The 13,752-nt window shown below is 53.6% G+C and overlaps 1 protein-coding gene and 2 long non-coding RNA genes across 7 annotated transcripts in view; 2 read left to right on the plus strand and 1 right to left on the minus strand.

Moving 5' to 3' along the window:
- Nucleotides 1–13,752, plus strand: part of PEPD (peptidase D) — a 109,622-nt gene that overhangs the window by 52,737 nt on the left and 43,133 nt on the right. The gene's annotated exons all lie outside the window — the stretch shown is intronic.
- Nucleotides 725–7,131, minus strand: LOC144288230 (uncharacterized). Of its 4 annotated transcripts, XR_013356210.1 has the most exons (6): nt 6,929–7,131; nt 6,538–6,603; nt 6,223–6,394; nt 2,748–5,923; nt 1,857–1,962; nt 729–1,352 (listed from the first exon to the last, which is right to left on the minus strand). It is a non-coding gene; the product is annotated as an uncharacterized LOC144288230 (long non-coding RNA). The 4 variants fall into 4 exon arrangements; XR_013356205.1 differs by having other exon boundaries at nt 728–1,352; nt 2,748–6,394; XR_013356217.1 differs by lacking the exon at nt 6,223–6,394 and having other exon boundaries at nt 730–1,352; nt 6,929–7,130.
- On the plus strand, nt 6,810–7,882 carry LOC144288252 (uncharacterized). Its single transcript, XR_013356228.1, has 2 exons — nt 6,810–7,454; nt 7,620–7,882. It is a non-coding gene; the product is annotated as an uncharacterized LOC144288252 (long non-coding RNA).

A 13,752-nucleotide genomic window follows, 5' to 3' on the forward strand; every position in this document is an offset into this window, starting at 1 on the left:
GCCTCGGTGTTCAGAACAGCCTTTAGCTCCTGGACCGTCCCATCCCAGGCAGGCAGGATTCCGTGTGCCCACCAGCCTGCTCTGTCCACACGCCCTGACGTGACCGAGGGGAGTAGCTCCCGGGGACTCAGCGGAGCCTGCGTCTGAAAGTGTCCCCGGGGCCCTGGTGGTACAGCTTACAGCAAGGAGGGCTCCTTTTGCCTGTAAGAGTAACTAACTAGAAAACGGGTACATTTAGGGCACAGAGCAGCGGGCACCGAGCCAGAAGGATGGACAGAGAACCAGGAGGAAATATGCAGGCTGGTCACACAGCCGTGATTAGAGCTCCTGGGGACAAAGCAAAGGAAGGAGGCATTTCCTTTTCAAATGCCCAGGGAACTGTCCCCCTGAGAATCCCAGTAAGTAGCAGCGGTGCCAGCAGGCATCTTTATGGATTTTCTTGTAGTATTTCACCCTTGAACCCGATTCTGACTGTTGACCTCTGATAAATAGGTATCCTCAGTTTAACGCTGCAGGAGGCCTACTAGGTTTTATCAGGAAAGGATGTTGAATTTTGTCAGCTGCCTTTTTGGCATCTCCCTTGGCCTTTTGTGCGTATGTGTTTGAGGCAATTGATAAATTTTTAATTTTGTGATAGTTTTGGATCACAGGAAAGTTAGAGGAGTATTAGCTAGCTGCCACACACCCCACACCCAGCCCGCTACCCTCATCATTAACACGACTGTGGCATGTTTGATGTTTGTCACAGCTCACGAGCGATGTTGACACGTTATTACCGTCTGAAGTCCACGCTTTATTCCAGTTTCCTTACCTTTTACCCGATATTCTCTTTCCATCCCAGGATCCCACCCAGGATACACCATTGCCTTTAGTCGTCCTGTCTCCTTAGGCTCCTCTTGGCTGTGACAGTTTCTCAGACTTCCTTACTTTTCAATGACCTTAACAATTTTGAGGCAGACCGGTCAGGTATTTTATACAAAGTCCTTCAGTTTTAGTTTTTCTAATGTTCTTCTCAGAGTTAGATTGGGGTCACAGGTCATCGGGAGGAAGACCGCAGAGGTCGAGTGCCGCCTGCAACACATCGTATCAGGGGTAAGGCTGTGAACCTTGCACATGGCTGGTGTTGACCTTGATCACTTCCCTGAGGCAGCGTTTGTCTAGTTTCTCCACCAAAAAGTTGCTCTTCCCTCACCCCTTCCCATACTTGACTCTGAAGGGGGTCACTGGCTAGCCCACACTTACGGAGTGGGGACTTATGTGCTTTCTGCTTGGTGAGGAGTATGTGTATACACTCTTCGTGATTCTTCTGTATAGGGGATTCATCTCTTCTTCCCCATTCATGTTTTTCTTTCCTTTTTTAAAAAAGATTTTAGTTATTTATTTATTCATGAGAGAGAGGCAGAGGGAGAAGCAGGCTCCCTGCAGGGAGCCCGGTGTGGGACTCGATCCCAGGACCCTGTGATCATGACCTGAGCCGAAGGCAGGTGCTCAACCACTGAGTCACCCAGGCGCCCCCCATTCATCTCTTTCTTCAATCACTTATATACTTATATGGAGTAGTAGATGCTTACTTTATACTTTGAGTTATAATCCACTATTATTTATTTTCTTGCTTACGTCATTCTAGCTTTGGGCACTGGGGGCTCTTTCTTTTGGCTCCTGTGTCCCTCTGACATCATCTGCTCCCGGTCATCTTGCTTCTTGAGCACTGCCTTGCTCTATGGCACTGCAAGATGCCTTGGGCTCATTTTGTTATGTACCCCACTCCAGCCCCAGAATGAGCCATTTCTCCAAGGAGCCCAGGTTCCTCTTATCAGAACATGACATTAGATACCAAGATCGGGCCCAAGGCGTACCTTAGATGAATTTTACGCAGAGACTTCCTGGTGTGGAGCTAGTGTGGCATCCCTGGCACATACCCCACGTCATCAGGGTGGATTCCTGCCGTAATAAGCTGCGGGACTGAAACGGGGAGGCAGTTTACAGAAGTGGTGAGAGCGTGGTCCCTAGGACACTGGTGTGTCCTGGGTCTGAGTACCAGTGCTGCCACTCACTGGGAAAAGGACAATCGTAGCACCTCATAGGGTGGTTAGGAGGTTTCAGCGAACCAGCATATGGACAGTATACAGACTGGCAGCAGCATGTTGTTACTTTTTTACTAGCATTTTGTAAAGATTCAGAATAGGGGATTGAGCGGTATGTTTTTTTAAACTCCTTTTGCCATGTTTTGAGATCAGCGTTTTTGAGATTGTGATTTGGGAAGTTCTCCACATTTTTCTGTTTTCTAGAACAGTTTAGAAAGCAGAGGAATTTTGCAGCTGATGGAGCTAGAGGGTATTATGCTAAGCAAAACAAGTCAGTCTGAGAAAGACAAATGCCATATGATCTCATTCATATGTGGAATTTAAGAAACAAAACGAACGAGCAAAGGAGGAAAAAAAAAAGTCAAACCAAGGAACAGACTCTTAACTATAGAGAACAAGCTGATGGTGACCAGAGGGGAGAGGGCGGGGGGCTGGGGGATTTAGGGAATGAGGGTTAAGGAGGACATTTGTTGTGACGAGCACTGGCTCATGTATAGGATTGTCGAGTCACTATACCGTGCACCTGAAATTAATATAACACCGGATATTATCTATACTGGAATTATAATTAAAAACCTAGTTAAAAAAAAAAAAAGAAAGAGCAGAGAGGCTTGTCTGTTCCTTGAACATTGAAAGAAGTCCTATAATCCTGTCAGAACTTACCATTTCTTTGGCGGAGAATTTCTCAGATAATTTTTCAGGTTTTCCTAAGGGATTGTTTCAGCCTGACTTTATCCTTTATCCCTCTTAAAGTCAATATACTACATTTTCCTGGAAGGGTTTTTTTTTTATCATTTTCTTTCTTTTTAAAAATTGAAGTATCGCCAACATATAATGTTAAATTCGTCCTTGGAAGAATTTTGAACTTACTAGAACCCAGTTACTTTCTTCTTTTAAATCTGAAAAAAAAAAAAAAAAAAAAAACCTGTCCTCCGTGTCTGTAGTTGTGCTTCCTTTCCCATTCTTGCCTCTATGTCTGCTCTTTCCATATGGAGGAGCTTTGCCAGAATCTTAGCCATTTTGATCTTTTCATACACTCAGCGTGTAATTGTCAGCTCCACTGCTGGTCTAACTCCCAGAGCCCCAGTTTTATGACTCATTCCTTTCTCTTCCCTTCCTGACCTGCTTTGGACAGCCATCTTTTAACTTGGTCAATTGCAACTTAGTTAGCTTTTTTTTTTTTTCTCCGCCTTCCTTTCTCATGGAGTAATAATGAATTTTGGCTCATGTATTTTTGAATGCTGCCTTTCCCATGTCCTAAGAAGTTGTGGTTATTTGCTCTTTGACCTAAGTAATAAACTAAGAACAATTCTTCTAATTTCCAGATAGATGTGGTTAGTTAATTTCCTTGGTTAATCTTTGGCCTTTAGTTTCCACAGAGGACCACACGATTCAAGTGGTGAGACTTAGAGTAGTTAGAGAATGTCTGTATAAATTTCATTTTTCTTAGTTTGGAGATGTTTCTTTGTGGCCTATTGAGAAACATTTTTGTCAGGATTTCATGGAATAAAGTGAAACATTAAACATTTATTGGAAAATTTAAAATTTTTATTTGTATTTTTTTAAATTTTTATTTTTAGGGTACATACTTTGCTGTACCTTAGATCAGGTTTCTTGTCTCATTCCAGTCTTCTGCCTCCTTGGCTATTTTTTGTACATTTTCTCTAGGACGAAAAGAGGCAGTTTTATGAATTCTGCTTTGCGGTTCTCAGATTTTTGTTTTACTCATTTTCATACCAGGTTGCTTGAGGGTTGTAGGTTGATGATTGTTACATTTTTTTTTTTTATTGAGTATTTTACCTTTTTACAGCTTACAGGAACCCCTTTTGACCTAATTAATGCTTTCGGTCTTGAATCCAACTTGCTCTGCTACTGATTTTGCTATTAAATATTTTCTTACTTCTCATCTTCCTGGTGTATCTTTGCTTACTCCTGGTTTCTGACTTTGTTCTTTAGCTGTAGTTTACCTGTTCCAAAGGCAGGGCCCCTGAGCATTAGGAGAGCCATTGCACCTGTCGTGATGACCAGAACCTTTGCCCTCTGATGCGCTGCCTCATCTGGTGCTTCCTGGCTTCGGTACCACCTTCCTGGCTCTTAAATTTTTTTTTCTGTCATTCTGGAAAGTTGGTGAAGTTTCCTATGTTCAAGGGTTAGTTTCCTATGTTCGAGGGTACTTTTGGTGTAGAATTACTTTTAAACTAAGAAGAAAAGGTCTGTATTTCTCTTGTGGTCTCTACCTCTGTGAGAAAGTTAAACAACATGGATTCCTCACTTTGAAAAATGAGAAACTCAGCATGGTTTTTACTTTTTACCTCCCCCCTGCCCCCTCCTCCAGTTTCTTACCGTCGAACTTCTCTTTTCGGTCAGTTATTTCCAACGTTTGTGTTACTGTATAATCTTTTTCCTAACGGTTCAGAATAAGCGCTGTCCTACTGAGTCCAGCGCGGCCCCTGTTTTGTGCCACGTGTGCCCTTTCCTTGAGTGCTTTTACTTTGGCCTTGTGCACGGGGACGTTTTCCTGTGGCCTCCTCTGTGAAGGAGGGTTTCACTGGGTATTGGATCTTTGTTCCATGAAACCCATTCCCTCCACGGTTGCCAGAGATCTTTGGCAGATCATCCTCTTTCTCCTTTCTAGGGAACTTTTATATTTTCTCACCTTGATGCTTTATAGGAGTCTGTCTTTATTTTTGAGAGTGACAGTACTGCCTGAGGATGGGTGCCGTCTTCTTGGCGCTGACCTGGGCTTCAGCCGACCTGAGGGAGTCAGGATCCCACCAGCCTTGCCAGCTGGGTTGGAGGCCCCGGTGAAGGCAGCCCTTTGAGAAGAGCTGTGAGCCCCCTGTGTTGGCGTGCGGTTCTTCAGCCAGTAGTGCAGAGGTTGGGGGGAACAGAGGACTGCACAATTCAAGTGGTGAGACTTAGACCAGATGTCCTGTGACTTAGGCCAGTGAAGAGTAGAGCAAAGAAGCTGTCCTGCCTTTCACACAGTCCAGAGGAGGGGAAGGAGGACATCACCTGTCGACTTTGATCCAGGTGACAGGTCCGTGATGTCAGCAACAGCACTGTGGAGTCAGGAACAGCTTGGCCACCAGCGAGGCTGGTCTGTCTGTGGAGGACGGGCCAGCAGCTGTGGCCATTTGCACACCCAAGTGGGAGTGCCACACCTCTGTGTCTCCTATTATCTCACTGGTTACTGCCCAGGGGCAAGCATTTATCCCCCAGGGTCATGTTATCTGAGACCTATGATATCATTTATATTATTCACTCCCCGGTCTCTCCGTGACTTTCTCCTCAATTACAGAGGCTAAAGGGGTGACCCACTGGGAGCCAGAAGCTATGCAGACAGGCCTGGAGTTGTCCCTATGAGCTCCCAAGATGGCCCAGGATGTTCTTTAACCTGAACAGTGAAAACTTTCTTTACTTCAGGACCTTGCTTTTAAATTCCTGTTGTGCATGTATCAGGTCCCTGGACGCCTCCTCTGGCCCTATCTTTTTTCTCATTTTTTTTTTTTTCTCTCTCATTAATTCCTACTTCTGCACCAGTGGGAAGTTCTCAGGCTTCTCTTCCCATTCACTTATGGTAACCCGTGTACACTGGCTCTGCTCACTCATTACACTGGGTTTATAACTTGGCCACCGCGACTTTGGTCTGGACGGCCCCTTCCCGCTTGCGCCCGTTCTCTATCCATGCCTGCCGGCTCTTGCTCTTCAGATGTGCTGCCTCATGGATCCCATGAAAACACAGGCTGCAGACCTCCGTTCCTCCCGTTTCCCGCAGGGAGACCTGCTCTGGCTCCTACACAGCTGCCTGCGAGCTGTCTGACCCCAGATATGGGGCGCTATTGAAGGAAGGGGGAGGAAAGTTTGGGTTGCCTGTGGATTTGCTGTGCAAGGTGAGCCACCAGGAACTGAGCAGAGGGTTGAGCCACGTCGTGGGGTGTGGCAGCGCTGAGCCTTCTCTTGATGGCAGTAGGAAACACCTTCCCTGCAGTGGGCCATTGCCTGCATTGGCTTTGGCCATACCCCATTAGCTATTAGATGGCCTGCCTCCCCCCGGGACCCCTGCCTGCTGCTCCTATGGGCTTCTAGAAGCTTCTGTCAGGTTAGAGTCTTGATGGGGGGACCCCCAGTGTCCCACCTTCTCACGCCCCAGGAGGAATTTTCTAGCAAGACAAAGGCTAGAGTCTGTAATCTAGTAGTCTCTGGGCTAGACGCCTAGTACACAGGCAGCTTTCGTTTGGCTCAGAGTCGGGTTTTCTTGGTTTGTTTTGAGTCAATAATGGAAAATCAAGAGACTTTTCTGGCTTTTCCTAGAAATTGAAATACATGGTAAGCTTGGGCTGGAATTCTTAGGGAGCAGCAACCCAGTTGGAGCTCAGCGGCTGCAGGCACACACCACAGGCCCCACCCCTCCCCGTCACCTCCCCAGCACCAGGCCGACCCTTTCCATCACCCCTTTACGTTGCTTTCAGGCCGCAGCTGCTTTCACAGTCGAGAAGGATTTCTCATACCAACGTCTCTATCAAACGAAGGAAAAATAAGATAGTCAAAGGGTCATGTATTTTAAGAAAAATGGGAGAGCTATGGGGGAAAAAGAAAGGCTGCTTCTCAGGTTTCGTGTGTAAATTTCTGGTCGGCCTCACTGGTTAACAATTCACCTGCCAGGTGCCCCCCCGGCCACACCCCCACCCCGGAAGAGCCTTTCCCTTTACCTGCACACCCCCCGCCCCCCGCAGCCAACAGGAGGGAGGGGTGGGGGTATAGCCTGTGGCCAGTATCCATCCGGGAGGGGAACCAGTTCTGACCCAGAGCACCACCCCGAGTCCCAGGAGCACCCAGCGCACAGCTGTCCTGTAGGAGCCATTGTCAGGCTTCAGCACCCAGGGCAGGCAGACAGTTATGATTTTGCAGCGAGGTTTGGTACTGGTCTTTAGAAAATTCTCATCCACCTATTACATTCTGGTGCAGAAAGAGGCTCCCTGTGGGAGCAATTATTCTGGGCTGGGAGTTTCCCCCTCCTAACTCAGAATTCTGTAGATGTCACAAAGGGTTTAATCCAGGAACTCAGAACGCCCGCTTCCCTACCTGCCAGCAGGCACGTCTGCTCGTGAAACCCGGAGGTAGTTTTCGATGAAACCACAGAGCGGGGCTCTCCGCTTCGAGGCCCCCAACAACAGGCTCTGGGCACCAGGTCCTCTGTGGAGCCAGGCTCATGTCCCCCACACGCCCCCCAGAGCAGGACAAGGAAAAGCGTGGGGTCGGGGTGGCCGGTCAGAGGGCCTGGGCCAGCCCTGCCCCGCTCAGCTGCTGCGCACCTGCAGCTCTCCCCGACGCGGACTCTCCGCACACGGTGCTGGGGGGTCAGGAGAGGTGAGGGTGTCTGCGAGGCAGCCTGTTGATGGCTGGTGGTGGTGACAGGCCGAGGCCAGGGGTCTGGGCGAGCGTGTTGTCACTGTGGAGCACCCCGGGTTCCTCGTGGGCCTCTGGCGCTGCCGTGCTCCACGGTCTCCTCCTGTGCTCTGCTTCCCTGAGCAGAATGAGATGACGGCCGCTGCCCTTGGGCGAGACCCTGGCCGCGAAGGCTGGCTTCTCCGGGCTCCGGCACCGCTGCTCACAGACCCAGCCGGCGCGGTCACGTTTATTCCACGGTTTCATTAGAGAAGCCGGTGCCACAGCAGCGCAGCACATGTGCCCACACCACCCTGTCCCCTCTACTTCTGCCTCGTGCTTTCCCCTGGGGCCACCCTCCGTGCTTGTGCCACACACACCCACCAGCCCAATGGATTACACCGGTGACAGCCCTTGGGCTCCTCTCGTTTGTGAGTGGCGGTTGCCGACCGTCTTGTCTGGGACTGGGCTTCCTGACCTGCAGGAACAGCACCGTGGGCTGCTTAGGCAGGCCTCGCAGGCGTCCCGGCAAGGGCCAAGTGCGCCGTACCCAGCCCTCCAGCCAGGGGTGACTGGGGCTTGTCGGTGGAGGGCCCTGCCCATCCAGCCCCCTTGCACCGCAGGTGCCCGGTGGTGTGAGGGTCAGAGCCTGGCTTCACTTTGTCTTTGCTGCACCCCGGCTCTTCCTGGAGCCCAGGTGGTGGCTGTGGAGCTGGGCAACCCTGGGTGGGGGAAGCAGGTATCGGCGGGGCCTTTCCATCTTGGGAGCCCTTTTAGGGGCAGCGGTTCCTTGGGAAAGAGGTTCCTAGATGCACAGTTTGGAAATGGGGCGCCTCCTTGCTCCCACTAGCTCCAGCCAGCTGGCGAATCCCTGGGGCCCTTGGTGACATTCTGCTCAGGGGCTCGACTGAGGAAAGGGCAGCTGGTGCTGGCAGAAGCTGGACGAGTGTCCCTCTCCCTGGGTGAAAAGACACCGGAGAGCATCCTGGCGAGTCTGGGGCCTGGCTGCCAGCGTGACCCGTGCAACATGAGTGTGGTTGGCGCCTTCCCCTCCAGCGCGGGCTTATTCAGAACCAGCTGTACACAGTCCATATATTTTCAGCTTGAGCTGGAGTCTTTGAATCATTTATCTTGGCAGCTCTTCTTGAAACTGGAGAAAGGTGCAAATTCATCTAGGTGCTGAGGAAGGAGCCTGGAAGAAAAAAGCGTCTGGTGGCTGCCGTGATGGGTGGCATGCCTAGAGATAGTGCTGGTGGCTCAGAGATCAAACAGCTGAGAAATGGTTTCCCAGGAAGAACTCAGGGAATTCTAAGTAGGTAATGAGTAGTGACTTTCTTTTGATTTACAGCAAGACTTGGCAATCAATCCATAATGCTTTGAAGAGGCAAGAAATGAATCTCCGAGAGGCTGCCGTCTGTATGCTTCGGACTGGCAGTCCTTCTTCGTGGGGGTGGGGAGCCGGGACCCCAGCCCGGGGTGGGCCGGTTGGGGGTCCACTTCACTTTTCTGCCCCCCAAATCCTGGCCCCTCGTGGCAAGCAGGCCGTGGCGCTATGGCTGGAGCTGGCTTGAGGGTGGTGTCCTCACGTCCATCCTCTGTCTGGCCTCCTCCTCCGAGCTCTTGGCTTTGACCCTGGTGGTACCCTGGTTCAGCCTTCAGGTCCTGGGTGATTCAAGCCCTGGTGGTTTGTGTCCACAGCCTCCCGCCGTCTGGGGACCCTTCTCATCCCTCTGGCCCCGAGGTGCCTGGTTTACTAGGGCTGCCATAACGAAGTACCGTGGATGGGGGGCTCAAGCATCAGAGATTTATTTTCTCCGAGTCCTAGAGGCTAGAAGTCCAAGGTCAAGGTGTTGGCAGGTTTGATTTCTTCTGAGGCCTCTCTCCTTGGCCAGCAGAAGGCTGCTTCCTGTGTCCTGGCGTGGCCTTGCCCCCGTGCAAGTGTCTTATGTTCGTTCCTCTTCTTACCAGGACGCCAGTCAGATTGGATTAGGCCCCACTAAAGACCTCAGTTTAACTTAGCCCTTTAAAGGCCCATCTCCCAGTACGGTCACTCTGACATTGCGGGGTTAGGACGTCAGCCTGTGAGGACTGGGGGGACATCGCTCAGCCTGTAACCGCCTTTGCTCTGGAGAAATCAGGCCTGGTTTCCTGTCTGCTGCTTCACTAGGTGACTCAGCAGTGCCCACGTTCAGAAGGGCTCAGGCTGGCCCAGGGGGGCTGGCGCTGGGGGGCTGGCCAAGGTCCCAGCCAACATTCTGGGGCGGGGGGGGGGGGGAGACAGACAAGCAGGAGAATTACAGGTGGTGATAAGTTGGAGTCCTGGGAAGAGCGAGGAGCTGCCATGGCCCAGCATGACCCTCAGGCTGAGGCTGAGGGGGGCAAGGAGCCAGCTGGCACTGGCCACATGGTGACAGGGCACAGTGGGTGGGGCCCAGCAGGTAAGAGGAGAGCTAGTGGCAGGACCGGGCCTCCAAGATGCCCCTCAGAGGTTTCTGTGAGTGGGGAGGGAGCTGGGAGTTGAGGCTGTGCCTTTGGGTGGTGAGTAGACAGTGGTGGCCGCAGAAGGGCCAGGCTGGGCCGGAGGCTTTGGGAGGAGAGGGCGGGTGGAGGGTGGGTTTGGAGCTGGAGCAGAGGACTCAGTAGTGGATCAGACATTGCGGTGAGGGGTGAGGAAGGATCCTGGGGGGTGAGTCCCCCACTTCTCGCTTGGCCGCCTGGTGGTGTTGGGTCACACCGCGCAGGCCAAGTTTTCCTCCCACTGAGCTGCGTTGTCTGGTCCCTGTCCTGCCTCCCGTCAGTGCATTTCCTGCCTGAAGTGGGAGAGGCCCTGCCCTCGGGCTGTGCTTTCATGAGGTTTGGGAATTTGGACGGAGAGATCCCCAGGGCCTGGCGCTGCACTTTCAGCTGGGGCCAGGCTGTGTTTCATGCCCCAGCCTCCAGTGAGTGTGTGTGTTTGTGTGTGGTGAGCACACCCAGCTGAGCACGCACCCCACTCTGCTTGCTGGGGTCACAGCTGTGTGTGTGTGTGTGTATGTGTACACACAGGCCTGGCCCTTATAGGTCCCCTTAGGCCCTGGGCAAGAAGCAGAGGAACCAGGGCAGGAGGTGAGCAGGTCTTATGACAACACTGGGACAGGTCTCCCAGGGACAGGGTACAACCCTGGGGTCTTAGAAATGACACGGGCGGACAGTGGTTTCCAGAAAGGATATGCGGAGGCCTGAGAAATTCTTGAGCCAGCATGTAAGACGTGAAACCTGTGAGGCCAGGGCAAGCCCCCCGAGTCAGACCCCTTCTCTTGCAGCCAGCCTTTGGCCAGATGTCCTGAGCCCACCGGGTGGCCCTGCTCCCGTGGAGCGTGGTTCTAGGGGAGCCCAGTGGTGGTGGTAGCCACAGCGCCATGGGCATTTCCTGAGGACTGCCCGCACACCAGCCCAGGCTGGGCCCTTGCCCCTCTGTGATCAGATGAGGGTACGGCCCATTTCGTCCTCACGGTCACCTTCTGAGTGTAGGGACGATGGTTGGTCCCTTCTCTAGGCCGGGAAAGTGAAGAACCAGGAGGCTAAGTGACTTGACAGTTATCACTGTACCGCAAAGGCCCAGTTGTCTTGTGGGGAGTGCTCTATAAAAGTTACAGAGGACAAATAGCGTTGATGTTATGAATTCTGATGATGTATAAGCTAATTTGTCAGAATCGGGCAGTATCTGGCCAACTCTAGGTAGGGAAGAAGTTTCTGCCTCCTGGAGTGGAAGGAGCATGCCTAAGCAGGGGCAGGACCACCGCCTCCTGGTTCAGGGTCAGCCTCAGCCAGAAAGCCCAGGAGCCATCACCTGAGAGCCAGGGGATGGCCTCTGGAGGTTGCTGCAGCCTCTAGAACTGTGTGGCCCTTCAGAGATAACAGGGACTGGGCACGGGGAGAGGTGGGGTAGAGAGGGGACGGGACATGGAGGGGTGGATGGAGGTCACCAGCAGGGACGGACAGTGTCGCAGGAGCCCGGGCCCAGCAGGTTGCAGGCTGGAGTCAGGGTGTTGGGAGAACAAGCTGTGCCCCAGGGCCTAGGGCGGCCTGGCCCAGAGCAGGTGTTCCCGAGGAAGAGAAGGAGCGGGGCTGGTTCCTCCTCTGGTGGTGGGGAAGGACGACTCCTCGCTCAACCCCTGGAGGATTCAGCATCCACCTGATGGGGGCCGAAGTCATGCGCATCAGAGCAAGGTCGCAGCCCCCCCAAACCTCACCCTGGGCTGTGCGCCCTTCCAGGCGGCCTCCCTTCCTGTGGATGTGGTCACCGGCCCTGGTGAGCCCGACGGCCCAGTGGTTATCAAGGAATCGGCTCGGCGCCCCTGCACTGGCAGATAAGGAGCGCGTGTTGGTGTTGCAACGTGCTGTGTGGCAATCGCTCCCAGGTGGTCCCAGGGCCAGACCAAGGCCAGCCTCACCAGAGAGGTGGTAAAGGGCAGGGCGGTCTTGCAGGCAGACTGAGATGCCGTCTCAGGAGGCCTGAGAAAGCCAGAGCAGATCTCTCTGGGCTTGATGGAGCCGGCATAAACCAGGCTCACTGTGCCTACGGGACCAGGAGTCTCCAGAGTCATTGCCAGATGTAGTAGGGGTGGCCGGGACTTGCTAGGAAGCACACGTGGGGTTGTCCGTTGCAGGGAGCTCTGAGTTGACCGTTCAGAGGGCTTGCCCACAGTACAGCAGAAGCTCTCTTGACCCTGTCACAGCCCTTGGCCTGGCAGGCTGCCACGTGCGCCACGCCGCCCCCCTCACTGCCGGTCCTTGGCAAGCAGGCCGCCTGTGGGCTGGCAGTATTGGCTTATTCCCAGCCTGCTGTGCCAGTTCTTTGGATGATACACATTTATGGGGTAACTACAGGTGCCAGGCACTGTTCTAGGAGCAGGGAGAAGGAACAGAGGAGTCCTTGTCTGTGGAGCTAGAGGGGAGATGTACTTAAATAAGTAAACTGTGCGGCATCTCCGGTGGTAGCAAATACTAGGGGGAGAAAGTAAAACCAGGAGAGATAACAGAGGGAGTCCTGGGCATGATCTGCAGTTTTGAAGAGGGTGGCTTTGAAGGCCTTGCAAAGAGGTTGAATGAGCCCCAGAGGTTCTGGGGGGCTGAGCCCTGGGGTGTCAGGAGAGGAACTGCAGGAGAGGCCCGAGGGGCAGAGAAGAGGGGCCGGGGCTGGGTGTGGAGCAGAGGAGGGACTTGGCCTGGTAGGCGGTGAGACCTGGCTGCAGGGGGCCGATGAGGAGGCCCTGAGTCGGGGAGAGGGGTAAAGGGGGGGCCAACTGGTGCCAGGGGGTCCAGGGGAGGTGAGAACAGGTGAGCTCTGGGCATATCTTAGGCCAGGCCTGGTGAACCGGAGGCCCCACAGTTATCAGGGAATCCGCTCCAGACCCAGTGGAGCCAGCAGCGTTTGCTGGCAGATCAAGGGTGACTCCAGGGTTTTTGACTTGAGCACCTGGAAGGCTGGAGTTGCTACTCAGCAAGGTGGGGAAGACCGAAGGGTCCGACCACCTGCGCCTTGGGAAGGTGAGGCAGCAGAGGGAAGGACAGAGGGGCGGGGTGGGGGGCAAGGTCCATTTCCAGCCAGGGTCACCCGGCCGGGGACAGGGCCCAGTGGATGTCGTTTAGAGTCGTTATAAAGGGACCATCGCTATGCCTGACGAAAAGCCAACATAAAATCATTAAGGACATTTCTTGGAACCTCATCTTGTAAAATTTGGCATTTGCTCTGGGGAGTTGAGGGACGGATTCATCAAAGCCGGAGAGTGGCCGCACCTCAGAGGACGCGATGTGATTTATGATTTAGGCCCAGGGCCGGCTGCCGGTCGGGGGCGCCAGCCACCCTGCCCGAGGCTGCTGCTGGGCTCCGGGACAGCAGATAGCTGGGGAACCAGCTCTCTGGAGTGGCCATGTCCGGCCCAGGTCCCTTTGACCTGGGGCATGTTCTTTGCAGAGGAGGCTCCCAGGAAGCTAAAACCGTTGGCTGGGGTCCTGCAGCCGACCCAGCTGCTCAGGGAGGCCCAGTAGGCGCCCCAGCCTGCCCGTGCCCGGCCCCCAGGCCTTTGTGCGGGCCCCGCTTTGCCTGGGTTTGGCCCCTCGGGGAGAGGATTTGGGGGTCTGGTGCTGCTCCCCATCCTGGCAAAGGTCGCCCAGCCCAGGGAGGTGCGGGGCCAGGAAGTGCAGGCCCCAGGTGTGGCCTCTGTGGGCTCTGGGTGCATGTGAGACATGCCAGTTACGGGGGCCCCGGCCATCACATACTCCCCCCGCCGAGGCCATG

This window comes from Canis aureus, chromosome 1, assembly GCF_053574225.1.
Source record: "Canis aureus isolate CA01 chromosome 1, VMU_Caureus_v.1.0, whole genome shotgun sequence".
In the NCBI taxonomy this organism is placed as follows: domain Eukaryota; kingdom Metazoa; phylum Chordata; class Mammalia; order Carnivora; family Canidae; genus Canis; species Canis aureus.